The sequence below is a fragment of the Phyllobates terribilis genome, unplaced genomic scaffold, assembly GCF_046119375.1.
Source record: "Phyllobates terribilis strain yellow unplaced genomic scaffold, ASM4611937v1 Scaffold_13__5_contigs__length_258822181, whole genome shotgun sequence".
NCBI classification, from domain to species: domain Eukaryota; kingdom Metazoa; phylum Chordata; class Amphibia; order Anura; family Dendrobatidae; genus Phyllobates; species Phyllobates terribilis.
In genome coordinates, this window is record NW_027362773.1 from 141,701,205 (window position 1) to 141,715,193 (window position 13,989).

Here is a 13,989-nt window from a genome sequence, read left to right on the forward strand (position 1 = left end):
AGGCTATATTCCCAGGCCTGTCTGAACACGCTCCTAGCCTGTTCGTTTCTGCCTCTGGGGGCCGTATACCCAGGCTCGTTCTTGTATTTCGTTGCAGTACAGTTCCTGTCTGAACTGTCTCCTAACCTGTTACCTGTTTTGTCCCTATCTCCGTTTCCGCCTTTTTGCTGCAGTGTCTGAACCAGCACTTGACTATACCTAGGCTCGTTCCTGTATTTCGTTGCAGTACAGTTCCTGTCTGAACTGTCTCCTAACCTGTTACCTGTTTTGTCCCTATGTCCGTTTCCTCCCTTTTGCTGCAGTGTCTGAACCAGCACTTGGCTATTCCTAGGCTCGTTCCTGTATTTCGTTGCAGTACAGTTCCTGTCTGAACTGTCTCCTAACCTGTTACCTGTTTTGTCCCTATGTCCGTTTCCTCCCTTTTGCTGCAGTGTCTGTACCAGCACTTGGCTATTCCTAGGCTCGTTCTTGTATTTCGTTGCAGTACAGTTCCTGTCTGAACTGTCTCCTAACCTGTTACCTGTTTTGTCCCTATGTCCGTTTCCTCCCTTTTGCTGCAGTGTCTGAACCAGCACTTGGCTATACCTAGGCTCGTTCCTGTATTTCGTTGCAGTGCAGTTCCTGTCTGAACTGTCTCCTAACCTGTTATCTGTTTTGTCTCTTTGTCCGTTTCCTCTCTTTTTCTGCAGAGTCTGTACCTGCACCTAACTCCTACTCGTTGTCGCTGTACTTCTGTTTGTGAGTTTGGAGTCCACTCGCTACTTCTTTGCTAGTACCTTGTGTGTATCTGGTTCTGCCTTTCCCTTCCAGTCTGTTCCGTGTGAACAGAGCCCTGTCCCCTCTGCTCTGTCTTTACTCACCGCTTTGGCGGTTTATCTCTGCTCTGCCTTACTTACAGCTCTGGCGGTTTCTGCCCGCTCTGCTCTGCTTTGTCTACCGCACTTGCAGTTTCGCTCTGCTCAGCCTTGTCCACCGCGCCTGCGGTTTCGCTCTGCTCAGCCTGTCCACCGCGCCTGCGGTTTCGCTCTGCTCAGCCTTGTCCACCGCGCCTGCGGTTTCGCTCTGCTCAGCCTTGTCCACCGCATCTGCGGTTTTGCTCTGCTCAGCCTTGTCCACCGCATCTGCGGTTTCACTCTGCTCTGCCTTGTCCACCGCATCTGCGGTTTCGCTCTGCTCTGCCTTGTCCACCGCATCTGCGATTTCGCTCTGCTCTGCTTTGTCCACCGCATCTGCGGTTTCGCTCTGCTCTGCCTTGTCCTCCGCATCTGCGGTTTCGCTCTGCTCTGCTTTGTCCACCGCATCTGCGGTTTCGCTCTGCTCAGCCTTGTCCACCGCATCTGCGGTTTCGCTCTGCTCAGCCTTGTCCACCGCATCTGCGGTTTCGCTCTGCTCAGCCTTGTCCACCGCATCTGCGATTTCGCTCTGCTCAGCCTTGTCCACCGCATCTGCGGTTTCGCTCTGCTCAGCCCTGTCCACCGCACTTGCGGTTTTGCTCTGCTCAGCCTTGTCCACCGCACTTGCGGTTTTGCTCTGCTCAGCCTTGTCCACCGCACCTGCGGTTTCGCTCTGCTCAGCCTTGTCCACCGCACCTGCGGTTTCGCTTTACTCTGCTTGACTACCGCATCTGCGGCTCTGAACTCGTCTCCTAGTCTGTACTGGACCCTACCCAGCCTGTGCTCTTACCTGCCTGTTCCTGTATTCCCCGGTGTGGGTCAACAGCCGTGTCCGGGGTCTGACCTGGAGTTGTACCTGGTCCCTCAGCTCGGTTCCTCCCTGGTGCACAGGCGTCACTAGCCGTCGTGCGACCTTGGTCGGATCGGGTAGATACTTAGTTACAACCAAGGAGTACAGGCGAGAGAGACACAAATGCAATCCAGCAGAGGCAGGGGAACACTGTCAAAGTTCTGAGACAGTTTTCTCAGACCCTCCCATCGCACAGGCCCTGAGGTGCGGGGTACTCTCACAAGGAGTGCAAAGCTTGGGAAGATGCTGAGAGAGTACCTTGCCGACCGTACCAACATCCTCCGTGATTCCTCTGTGCTTTATAATTATTGGGTATCCAAGCTGGATACGTGAAATGAACTGGCTCTCTATGCCTTGGAGGTCCTGGGCTGCCCTGCCGCTAGCGTTTTATCAGAGTAGGTTTTTAGTGCCGCTGGTGGAATTATAACTGATAAGCGCATCCGCCTGTCAACTGAAAATGCTGGCAGGCTGACTCTTATAAAAATGAACAAGGGCTGGATTGGGCAAGACTACTCAACACCACTGAATGATAGCAGCGTAACATAAACTCAAATGTAGTGTTTTCTTTTGGGAGGTGTATTCCCATGCACCTCTTTACACCCACACATGGATATATGCTTCCTGATTTTGGCTATTTGCTCTTGTCCTCTTCTTTCTCCTCATCCTCATCCTCCACCACCATATCACCAGGGTGACCGTGGTCCATGATGCAACACCCACATAATTTTTTTAAAGGGTGTTTATGATACCCGCAAAAAAAAATGTATACAGTATGTTCATGTATACCCCCCAGGGGTAAATGTTTGTCAGCCCATACACTTAGTGCATGGTCATTAAAAATATAGGAGGCCCGCTCCTTTCTAATGGGAACATTTTTTTATGAGGCCCTCCTCCACGTCTCTTCCAAGGAGCATTGAAGTGGCTCCAAATTTTTGGCAGCCCTTGCATTCACTGCATAGGCCAACACTATGGGAGACCCTCTCCTTTCTAATGGGAATTTGTCGTTACTATGGCCCTGCTCTATGTGTCTTTAAATTCTTAGTGTTTTTTTTCCTAAATTTGGTCAGCCGTTGGACTCACTACATACCCTATAACTGTATAGCAGACTCTCTCCTTTCTAATGGGAATTTGTCGTTACTGTGGCCCTGCTCTATGTGTCTTTAAATTCTTAGTGGGGTTTTTCCTAAATTTGGTCAGCCGTTGGACTCACTGCATACCCTATAACTGTATAGCAGACTCTCTCCTTTCTAATGGGAATTTGTCGTTACTGTGGCCCTGCTCTATGTGTCTTTAAATTCTTAGTGGGGTTATTCCTAAATTTGGTCAGCCGTTGGACTCACTGCATACCCTATAACTGTATAGCAGACTCTCTCTTTTCTAATGGGAACATGTTGTACTCGTTACTGTGGCCCTGCTCTATGTGTCTTTAAATTGTTAGTGGGGTTTTTCCCAAATTTTGTCAGCCCTTGCAGTCACAGCATGGGCATTACCACTATAGGAGACCCGCTCCTTTATAATGGGAACATTTTTTTTTACTGAGACCCTCCTCTATGTCTCTTCAAAGGGGTATTGGGTTGCGTCCGAATTTTTGGCAGCCCTTTCAGTCACAGCATATGCAATAACAGTATAGGAGACCAACTTTTTAATAATGGGAACAACAAAGCATAACTGGCTGATGGCTCTCTAACAATAGCGAGGGCCAACTGCTGGCCTTTTAAGAATAGTAAGGGCCGACTGATGGCCCTATAAAAATAGGCTTTGTGACTTTCAGAGTCCCTCCATCATAAATGAAACAGGAGGTGTCTGATGATGTGTCACACACCACATTGCCAGATAAGGTTGTAAAAAGTTAAAATGACATTTCCCGGTGAATGCATTTGTCTTAAAAAATAATGTAAAAAAACAAAAAAAACAGTAGGATCTTTCTTTAGTATAAAAACCAGAGTCGTCAATGTAACCTCAATGTAATCACATTGTTCAGCTCCTGCACCTCCTCCTCCATCTCCGAAATGACCACATCAGTCACAAGCTGAAAGCAATGCAGCACTGCCTTGGCCAAGCGGCAACAGGCTGTGCTGAAGATAACATGCTTAATGCTTAGGTGACAAACCGCCCAGCGCTGCAGAGTTGTTGAAAGCTGTAACACAGCAGCCTGATCTGTGGCTCTCACCACTGAACATACAGCCAGGCATGGTCGTGTGTGACAATGGGCTTGACCTGGTGACGAAGAAATGACAGCCAGAGTAGATACGGTTTCCCTCTATGCCAGTCCTTTCACCTAGCTAAAGAATATGACTGTGGTGAAATACAACTCCCACTGAGAAGCTGTTTCAGATTGAAAAACATTGTGCCCACCAGAGGATTTGATTCTGAGGGCTCACCTTTCTCCCCCGCTCAAGAGCCCCATAGCAGCCACAAAGTTAGCACTATCATGAACTCTCCTGATGTAGGGGCCAGGGCACACCAGAGGATTCTCTGGTGGGACCGTCCAACCCTGCCGAGAAGCAGTCCTGGCTAAGAAAAGTGTGTGGGAAGGTTCCCTGACAATCTATGGCTGCTTTTTTACTGAGGTAGAAACCCACGCAAACACGGGGAGAACATACAAAATCCTTGCAGATGTTGTCCTTCCTGGGATTTGAACCCAGGATCCCAGCGCTGCAAGGCTTCAGTGCTAACCACTGATCCAATTTGCTGCCGTTCACCCTCTAATATCTAACAGGCTGGAGAAACTTGCACCTACTGCCACTCTATCTTCAGCTCCTTTGTGAGAAACTAATGTACAGTCATGGCCAAAAGTATTGAGAATGAGACAAATAGTAATTTTTCCAAAGTTTACAGCTTCATTTTTTGTAATGGCAATTTGCATATACTCCTGAATGTCAAAGAGTGATCAGCTTAACAGCAATTACTGTACTTGCAAAGTCAATATTTGCCCAGAAAATGAACTTTAACCCCCAAAACACATTTCAACATCATTTCAGTCCTGCCTTAAAAGGAGCAGCTAACATCGTTTTAGTTATTGATCCATTAACACAGGTGTGGGTGTTGATGAGGACAGGGCTGGCGATCAATCAGTCATGATTAAGTAAGAATGACATCACTGGACACTTTAAAAGGAGGCTGGTTCTTGGTATCATTGTTTCTCTTCAGTTAACCATGGTTATCTCTAAAGAAACACGTGCAGCCATCATTGCACTGCACAAAAATGGCCTAACAGGGAAGAGTATCACAGCTACAAAGATTGCACCTCAGTCAACAATCTATCGCATCATCAAGAACTTCAAGGAGAGAGCTTCCATTGTTGTCAAAAAGGCTCCAGGGCGGCCAAGAAAGACCAGCAAGCGCCAGGACCGTATCTTAAAACTGTTTCAGCTGCGGAATCGGACTACCAGCAGTGCCGAGCTTGCTCAGGAATGGCAGCAGGCTGGTGTGAGTGCTTCTGCATGCACTGTGAGGCGGAGACTCTTTGAGCAAGGGCTGATTTCAAGGAGGGCAGCAAAGAAGCCACTTCTCTCCAGAAAAAACATCAGGGACCGACTGATATTCTGCGAAAGGTACAGGGAGTGGACTGCTGAGGACTGGGGCAAAGTCATTTTCTCTGATGAATCCCCTTTTCGATTGTTTGGGACATCTGGAAAACAGCTTATTCGGAGAAGAAGAGGTGAGCGCTACCACCAGTCTTGTCTCATGCCAACTGTAAAGCATCCTGAGACCATTCATGTGTGGGGTTGCTTCTCAGCCAAGGGAATCGGCTCACTCACAGTCTTGTCTAAAAACACAGCCATGAATAAAGAATGGTACCAGAATGTCCTCGAAGAGCAACTTCTCCCAACCGTCCAAGAGCAGTTTGGCGCCCAAAAATGCCTTTTCCAGCATGATGGAGCACCTTGCCATAAAGCAAAGGTGATAACTAAATGGCTCATGGAACAAAACATAGAGATTTTGGGTCCATGGCCTGGAAACTCCCCAGATCTTAATCCCATTGAGAACTTGTGGTCAATCATCAAGAGACGGGTGGACAAACAAAAACCAACAAATTCTGGCAAAATGCAAGCATTGATTATGCAAGAATGGACTGCTATCAGTCAGGATTTGGTCCAAAAGTTGATTGAGGGCATGCCAGGGAGAATTACAGAGGTCTTGAAGAAGAAGGGGCAACACTGCAAATATTGACTTGATGCATTAACTCATTCTAACTGTCATACTGTGGTACTCATAATATGATTGCAATAATATTTCTGTATGTGATATAAACATCAGACAAACACTAATAAAAACCAGAGGCCAGCAGATCATGTGAAAATATCACTTTGGTGTCATTCTCAAAACTTCTGGCCATGACTGTATTTGGGCAGCTACTCAGTCTACCAAATAAAATTTCTGAGAAGGAAATTGGGGATGGCTTTGCTACTGGTACTGGGGGCAGTGATAATACCACGGCGTCGTACTATAGTTTACTGGAAATATTCCAGGCTGGTAAGAGGCAAGCAAATTCCCACAGAAAAGTAACCAGCAGTAATGTTCAGGGACCCGCTCTTGTAGAAGGAGGAGACAACACCGGGAGAAATAGTGACGGCTGGGGACCGAGTATGGACACGGGGCATGAGACATGAGGTTGTCAAACGTTTCCGCCTCCACGAGCCTAAAAGGCCACATTTCAAGTGCAAGCAGCTGCCCAGAAATCTGGCAGTTTAGTATTGCGGCCTGTGGGTGGGTGGCTGGCTGCCTGCATACTTGTGCTTGCATTCCAAGTAGCAAAAAACTAAGCAGATGGTGGCCTCTATCCTCATCATGGCCTTACCTCGGCACTATGAACTCTCCTGAAGGAGAAGCCAGGGCCCACCGGAGGAGTCTCCGGTTTTCTGGTGGGTCCGTCCATCCCTGCCGAGAAGCAGCCCTGGCTAAGAAAAGTGTGGGGGAAGGTACCCGGACACTCTATGGCTGCTTTTTTTAATGTGGATCGGACGTGCTTATGCATGTTATTTCTCAAACCGCATTGCAGATCAGGCCATTGCCCAACTCTATAGTCATGAAATTAAATACGCAAGCACCACCGACAAGTGCGAGTTGATGTTTGACGGGCTGCCATTGCTTCTGCAACAAGCTGCATTAGAGGACTTCCCGGGAGAAATGACACCCAGAGTAGGTTTCCCTCTATGCCAGTCCTTTCACCGAGCTAAAGAATATGGCTATGGTGAAATACAACTCTCAGCAAAAAAAAAGCTGTGGACTGGCTCCGTACCACAGCCACATTCACCTGTCCACGTGTTTGTGGTTAGGCGTTCCTTCCCAGTAAGTGCACTGGGGAGGGCACGGGTAATGTTGTGGGACCCGTGCTTGTGGAAGGCGGAAACGATACTGGGAGAAATAGTGGCAGCTGGGGACCGAGTATGGACACCCGGCCGCCGCCGGCATGAGGTTATGAAAAGCTTTCGCCTCCATGAGCCTGAAAGGCCACATTTCAAGTGAAAGCAGCTTTAGAGGACTTCCTGGGAGAAATGACAGCTGGGTAGATATTGTTTCCCAAGTCCTTTTTCCCATTTCAGGAAGCCATAGCAGCCACCATCTTGAAGCTATTCTTACTGGAACTTTCAAATATGATTTATTACAGTATAGTACATATTTTATTCTAATTTACTATTAGATGGATCAGTCTGTACGAAGTCATAACTAAATAGACTACAACAAATGTGACCTAACAAATACTGGAGTAAAGTAAAGAACGCTAAACAGGACAAGAAATCCCCTTCACTCTATTGGCTGCTCCACCCATATTATTTGGTCTCAGCAAGACTGTCGTTTTAAAATAATCATGAGATACCCTATGGGTGTACCTTCTGTAGATGTGCCTTTTTTCTTTTTACACAAAATTGAGGCAGAATATCTGAACTAAAAAAAAAAGTAGGGGAAAAAATTGACCCAAAAATGACATGTTTAAATTATTCCTAAATGATACTCAAAAAACATTATTATTATTTTCTTGTCTATATCGCATATATAGAGTTTTGGAAAATTAGATTGCAAATTAATACAGCTTTAATTGCACTTATTTTTTAGGATCATTTTCATATTTAGCAACTGGGATAGTGTTAGCTGGAATTCTTTGCCTAATTCTTTGCATAATCTTTAAAGAATAATCAAATTAATTTTCTATATTTCTGCCCTATGTACTAGTACAAGCCATAGAGTGTGCTATAATCTGACAGTCTGAGGCTCAGTTTGGACCAGTGATGGGTTCCCTTTGGTTTCTAATTTTTACTGTGCCGATAGTGTGGTCTGCAGGGTTCTCCTTGTCATAAATGATGGATCAGTTGCACGTCAATAAGATTCATTTTAGAAGACACGATGCAATAGCACTATTATGAGCAGTGTAGTGATAAGCAAGCATGCTCGCCACTGCTCGATACTCAATTGAGCTTCGGGGTGTTAGGGTACGCTCGTTACTCGAATGAATATGGCGGGTGCTTGAGCGCCATGCTCGAGTCCCGCCCCTCATGTTTCGCATTGGTTAGACAGCCAATAAACATGCTGGGATGGCATGCCATACATGATAATGCCGTAGCCATGTTGGCAACTAGCATTACTGTGATTGGCCGGCCGCATCACTTCATCGGGTCTTATATAAGACCCAGTGATGCGATGCTCTGCACACTCTCCTCTGGAATCAATTCAGGGAGACTTGATCTAGGAGGGAGAGCATAGATTAGAGCAGGCATAGAGGCAGTGTTTAATTGCTATTGCAGTACTTGTACACAGTTGCACCACCATTAAAAAAATATCCTTTTCATGGCTACATACTGTCCTTTCTCTAGTAAAACCGCTGTTATCTGCATTCAGTGTAGGGATAGCTGGTAGAGGAGGGATAGTTTTGGATTAGAGGCATATAGGCAGGATTTATTGCCTCACAGTCCTTCTATAGATATATTGCTGCTGCAACCTAAAAACAAGTTATTTTCAGGGCTACATATTTCATTTTCCATATTAATCATGAAAAGTTTGCAGGCATATATTATATACCTAATTTAAAATGCACAAGGCGTGTGGTAAGGGAAGGGCAAGTGGACGTGCTGCCGATGATGAACACAGAGGCCGAGGCCGTGGGCCTGGTGAAACTGTGCCTGCTGCAGGAGTACAGCAAACATGCTCATCCTCGAGAATTAGCTTCCTGTCCCACTTTGCAGATGGGGGGGGAGCAGGACACCACTTTTGAAGCTAGACGAGTGCAAACAAGTGGTCGGTTGGATGACAGATAATTCTTTCAAACTGTTTCCCAGCACCACCCTGTCTTCCACATGGTACATTCTCGCTAGCCAAGAGTCTGGACTACATAATCCTCACCCTGATCCTCCTTTCTCCCAACGTGGCTAGCACAAGGAGACAAGCAATCCCACACTTGGACACTCCAAGGAGCTCTTTACATTTCCATTGATTGATTCTAGCCTTTCACCCTGCACATTTCAAGAGGGACATGAGGAGATCATGTGTAGTGATGTCAAAATATTTGAGCTCATAATTTTTAGAGGGTCATCATGTGACCCTCGCTCTTAAGTTTTCCAGTGTGTGTGATGCCCTCCTTCATAATTTTTACAGGATGTGTATGAGGCCTACCTCTACAATTCTCTTATATAGATATATACATATGTATACTGTCCATGGGTAAATGTTTTTCAGTGCATAAGCTTTACCAATCTAGGAGTCCCACTCCTTAAAAATCGGAAAAAAAGTTTCTAAGGGCCACCTCTATGTGTCTTCCAGGGTGTATTGTAGTCCCTCCATCTAATTTTCAGCAGCTCTTGCACTTAGTGCATAGGCTTTATGAGTCTAGAAGTCCCACTACCTAACAATTTTAGCAGAATGTGTATGAAGCCCTCCTTTAAGTCTAATGCAGGGTGTATCAGAGTCCCTTTTCCTTCTAATTTTTGTCATTGTCCACATAGACTTTGTGAGTTTCAGAGTCCCTCCTTCATAAATTAAACAGGATGTGTCTGATCATGTCTCACACACCACATGCTCAGATAAGGTTGTGAAATGTTAAAATTACACGTACCAGTGACTACCGGTGGGTGTAGTTTTATTCCCCCCCCCCATGTCATCTACTGTAGTCATAGGTGTTAAGGGGACGGTTGCAAACAACTTTATTAAATAATGGAAAGCAACCGAACCCGGGGTCCGCGATGCAGCCTGGAGGACTGCGGCCGAACACCTTCCGGGTAAGAAGGTAAAACAACCAACTGAAATAACAATCCCTTCCGTGTTACTGCACACCGGAACGGGAATAGGGATTCGCACTATCTCCGTTAACTGCACGAGAGACGTGCGATAAATAAAGTATCTATAGCCCTGTTTACCGCACAGGGACTACACAGCAGTCGCTAGGATACGTGTGTGATACACGCCAGCGTATACATGCTCCCAGCCGGCATGCTACCGGACTGAGGAGTATCTCTCCACGTGGCTTACAGGCGGTGCCGGGAATACGGCGTCTGCAGACTGCTCGGGGTGTATGGCGACCCCTTTGTCAGAGCCAGACTGTCAGACGAAGCTACCAGCCTCCCTTCATCTAAGGCTGCCTATCCCCACACGTGGAGCCCAAACGACCAAGCGTCCACACAACAACACCATCACAGCTCAATGATCAAAGCGCGCCGCCATGTTTGTGGGCGGGCTATTTAATGATTAAGCCCTGCCCACCGTCGCACTATTGGTGACGTCACCCATGACCAATCAGGCGGTGCCAGGTCACCGGATCAGCTGACTCCCAAACCACCAATCACGGTCCGCCATGTCACGGGCATGCTCAGTGCAGTGAATCCTGGACTTAGGCTGTAGCAGCCCTGTTTCCCTCCACAACCTACGCTTCATGTTGCTAGGAACAAAGACCCAAGAGACAACTTGTACATCTTGTGCACCAGCTAGGTGTTGGGACTGATGATGATGCTGAGCAGCATCACCCCTGGCTGTACCAGTGTGGGAGACCACAAAATCCACTGATGATTCTGAACCCATTTCAAATCCAGCAAATGCCCAATGCCTACCAATAGGCGATGGGGAAATGTGGTGAGAGATGGCCCAGCTATTAAGGTGTTTTTTTTTCTTCTTTTTTAAACCCTTTACGACCTTAGACATATAGGTACATCCAAGGTCACCTCCCCCTGTTTTATACGCTCTCTGGCAATGATCCCGCATCTTTTCCGGCACATGACAGCTGTCATGTGCCCCTAACAGCCGCGGATGGAATCGCGATCCACCCGGGGCTGTTAGCATGTTAAATGCCGCTGTCAAACTCCAACAGCATTTAACATGGCCGCGCCGGAAGCACGTCATAAGACCCGCCCATTGGCGCACCTGTCACATGATCGCGGGTCGCCGATGGGTTGGCATGACCACCCAGGGTCTGCAGGAGACCCCTGTGGTTGTCATATCTGATCTGCTATGAGCGAAGCCCACTATTGTTACACATATGTGTCTCACAGGCGATCAGATGATCGCAGCTTCAAGTCTCCCATGAGTACTATTGAAGCAAGTGTAAAGTGAAAAAAAAGTTTTTAAAAAATATTACAAAAATTTTAAAAATATAAAAGTTCAAATCACCCCCCCTAAAATTCAGTAATGTGTGATCAAAACATTGTATCTACTCCAAAATGGTATCAATAAAAATGTCAGCTCGACACGCAAAAAATAAGCCCTCACCCGGCCCAGATCACGAAAAATGGAGACGCTCTGGGTCTCGGAAAATGGCGACATTTTATTTATTTTTTGACAAATTTTGGATTTTTTTTCACCACTTAAATAAAAAAGAATTGATACATGTTTGGTATCTACAAACATGTAATTACCTGGAGAATCATATTGGCAGGTCAGTTTTAGCATTAAGTGAATATGGTAAAAAAAACAAAAAAAAAAAACTATTGTGGAATTGCACATTTTTTGCAATTTCACCACACTTGGAATTTTTTTCCTGTTTTACAGTACACAATATGGTAAAACCAATGTTATCGTTCAAATGTAAAACTCGTCCAGCATAAAACAAGTCCTCACATGGCCATACTGACAGAAAAATAAAAAAGTTATGGAAGAAGAGGAGCAAATAATGAAAATGCAAAAATGGCAAAAACAAGGTGGTAAGGGGGTTAATTTTTCCTTTTATACAAGTTATTATACCGGAAAGAATGTTTCCTAACATTTTTTCCCGTAAAATCCATTTTATCTTTAGCATTGTATATTTTATTGTCAGTCCGTAAAAGTGGAGTAATACTCTGACAACATTGTTCCCAGCAGCGACCTGGGAGTCAGAGATGCGCCCAGGCTTCTTCCCCATGCTGTTCCAATGCCATTTGAGTGCTGTTTCCATCTATTTCAGGGATTTTCCTGCCTCCCCAGACCTCCTGTTAGGGTCTTACGGGAAAAATGCTTGAATTTCACATTGACTTCCATTATACTTAGTACTTAAGTTGAGCCTGTCCAAGCATTCGACCTGCTCGATTCGAGCACCGAGGACTCGAGCATTTTAGTGCTGGTCCCTCACTAGAGCAATACTTTATATTGTAGTAAGTATAGACTCAGGAGAGATTTCCCCAAATGCAGAAGGAGCTGGCAAATCTCAAGAGTAATCAGATAAAAAACTCTAATTGCTTCTGGATACAGGTTCCCTACAGCAGACACCAGTACACACAGAAGTGCTCAGAGGTACAGTGATAACGCCCATCCTCCAGTGAATTATAACAAGGACATTATATTAGCAAACTGTAGGTCTTCTTTTTGTTACTCCTTATGTTTCACATGCATGATTGTTGGCTGAAATGCTAGGTCTGCGGTGGTAACTATTTGTAGCATTAGAAACTAACACTTTTTAATAGAAAGAGATTGGTGAATTATTTATATTCTATATGTATGCTCAATAGCCCAAATGCTCGATTTGCAGAGTAGTTAGCAGAAACACCGCAAATTATTATTTCTTCTATTTATAGAGAGGTACTGATCATAAATATCTGTGTATAAGGTGGAATTACCATGATTTTTAGGGGATTATCTGATCATTACTTTATAGATGCAATTCTTATTGATATATTTATGTCACGCAAGGTGAGGGAAGTAACAAGTGTACAACAACAGGAAGAGGGGAAGGAAGCCCAACAACTAGGGAAAGGGGAAATGTAGACCCCTAGGCAGATCTAATATCACCCTGAATACCCTATCATCCCTATATAGGTTCCACACCTATCGCCGAGCAGGAAACCTAATCCCTGAATGTTCCTAGAGCTAGGGCCTTGGTAGGGAGGAGACGGGGTGAACACTAGTCAGGCCCCACTGTAGCTAAAGACAACAAGGTAAACAAACAAAGGAGATACACTTAGCTTGAGAAGACACCAGAGAGATCACACCAACTGTCCTCCAAGGGAAGTCCAAGAAGAAACTAGCCAACTACTAGTACTCCAGGCATGGACAGAGGAACATAGAACTATCACTGGAGACTCTCTGGAGACACTGAGAGTTTTTAACTACCAAGCAAGGGTGTGTCAATTAGCAGCAGAAGGTGGAGGTCATTGCTGTGTCCTAAAGGAAGAAGGATATCACTGCACTACAGAGATGAGAGGATAAAGAAGGCATCTGCAATGCCAAGCGCAGTAACCTTCTACAGCCAGATCCAGAGCGACTGTCTGTCACACGTGATACACTCGTGACAATTTATCATTGTATGTCCCCTTTTTTTTTTCTTACATGTCCGTCCACTAGTTGTTTAGCGTGACAGTATCCAATTTTTATCTGATTACCTTTCTCCATGGGTTTGCCACACAGGACCCGCTTTTCTGTCAGCAGCTTTGAGCATTACCTATCCCCTTGGGCGCTAGTGTCTTTATTTTACTTAAATCTCAAGAGTGCCATATAATCTTCCTGGATCAAATCACTCCCCCCCCCCCAAACATTTTCTATGTCATGCAAGAAGGGTCCATGAGGATTGGGCTCCAGAAGCACTCTGAAAGTTCCGAATGTAGAGGATAATAGGACATGTTGGGGCACAGAATTCCAGAGGATGGGGGATACTCGGGATAAGTCTTGAAGGTGATTGAGTAAGGAACGTACAAGTGTGAAGAAGAGAAGGATGTCTTGGGAGGAACAGAGAGTACGTGTGTGAAGGTATCTGAAGATTACTTCGGAGATATACACAGGAGATAGATTATGGACTGCTTTGTAGGTCAATCATCAAAAAACATTCATTGGAAATTTAGAATGTTGTGAGCCTTATTG

At 45.6% G+C, this 13,989-nt stretch overlaps 1 protein-coding gene across 1 annotated transcript in view; it reads left to right on the forward strand.

Annotated features, from left to right (window-relative positions):
• INS (insulin) overlaps positions 1 to 13,989 on the forward strand; it is a 29,529-nt gene that overhangs the window by 14,650 nt on the left and 890 nt on the right. The gene's annotated exons all lie outside the window — the stretch shown is intronic.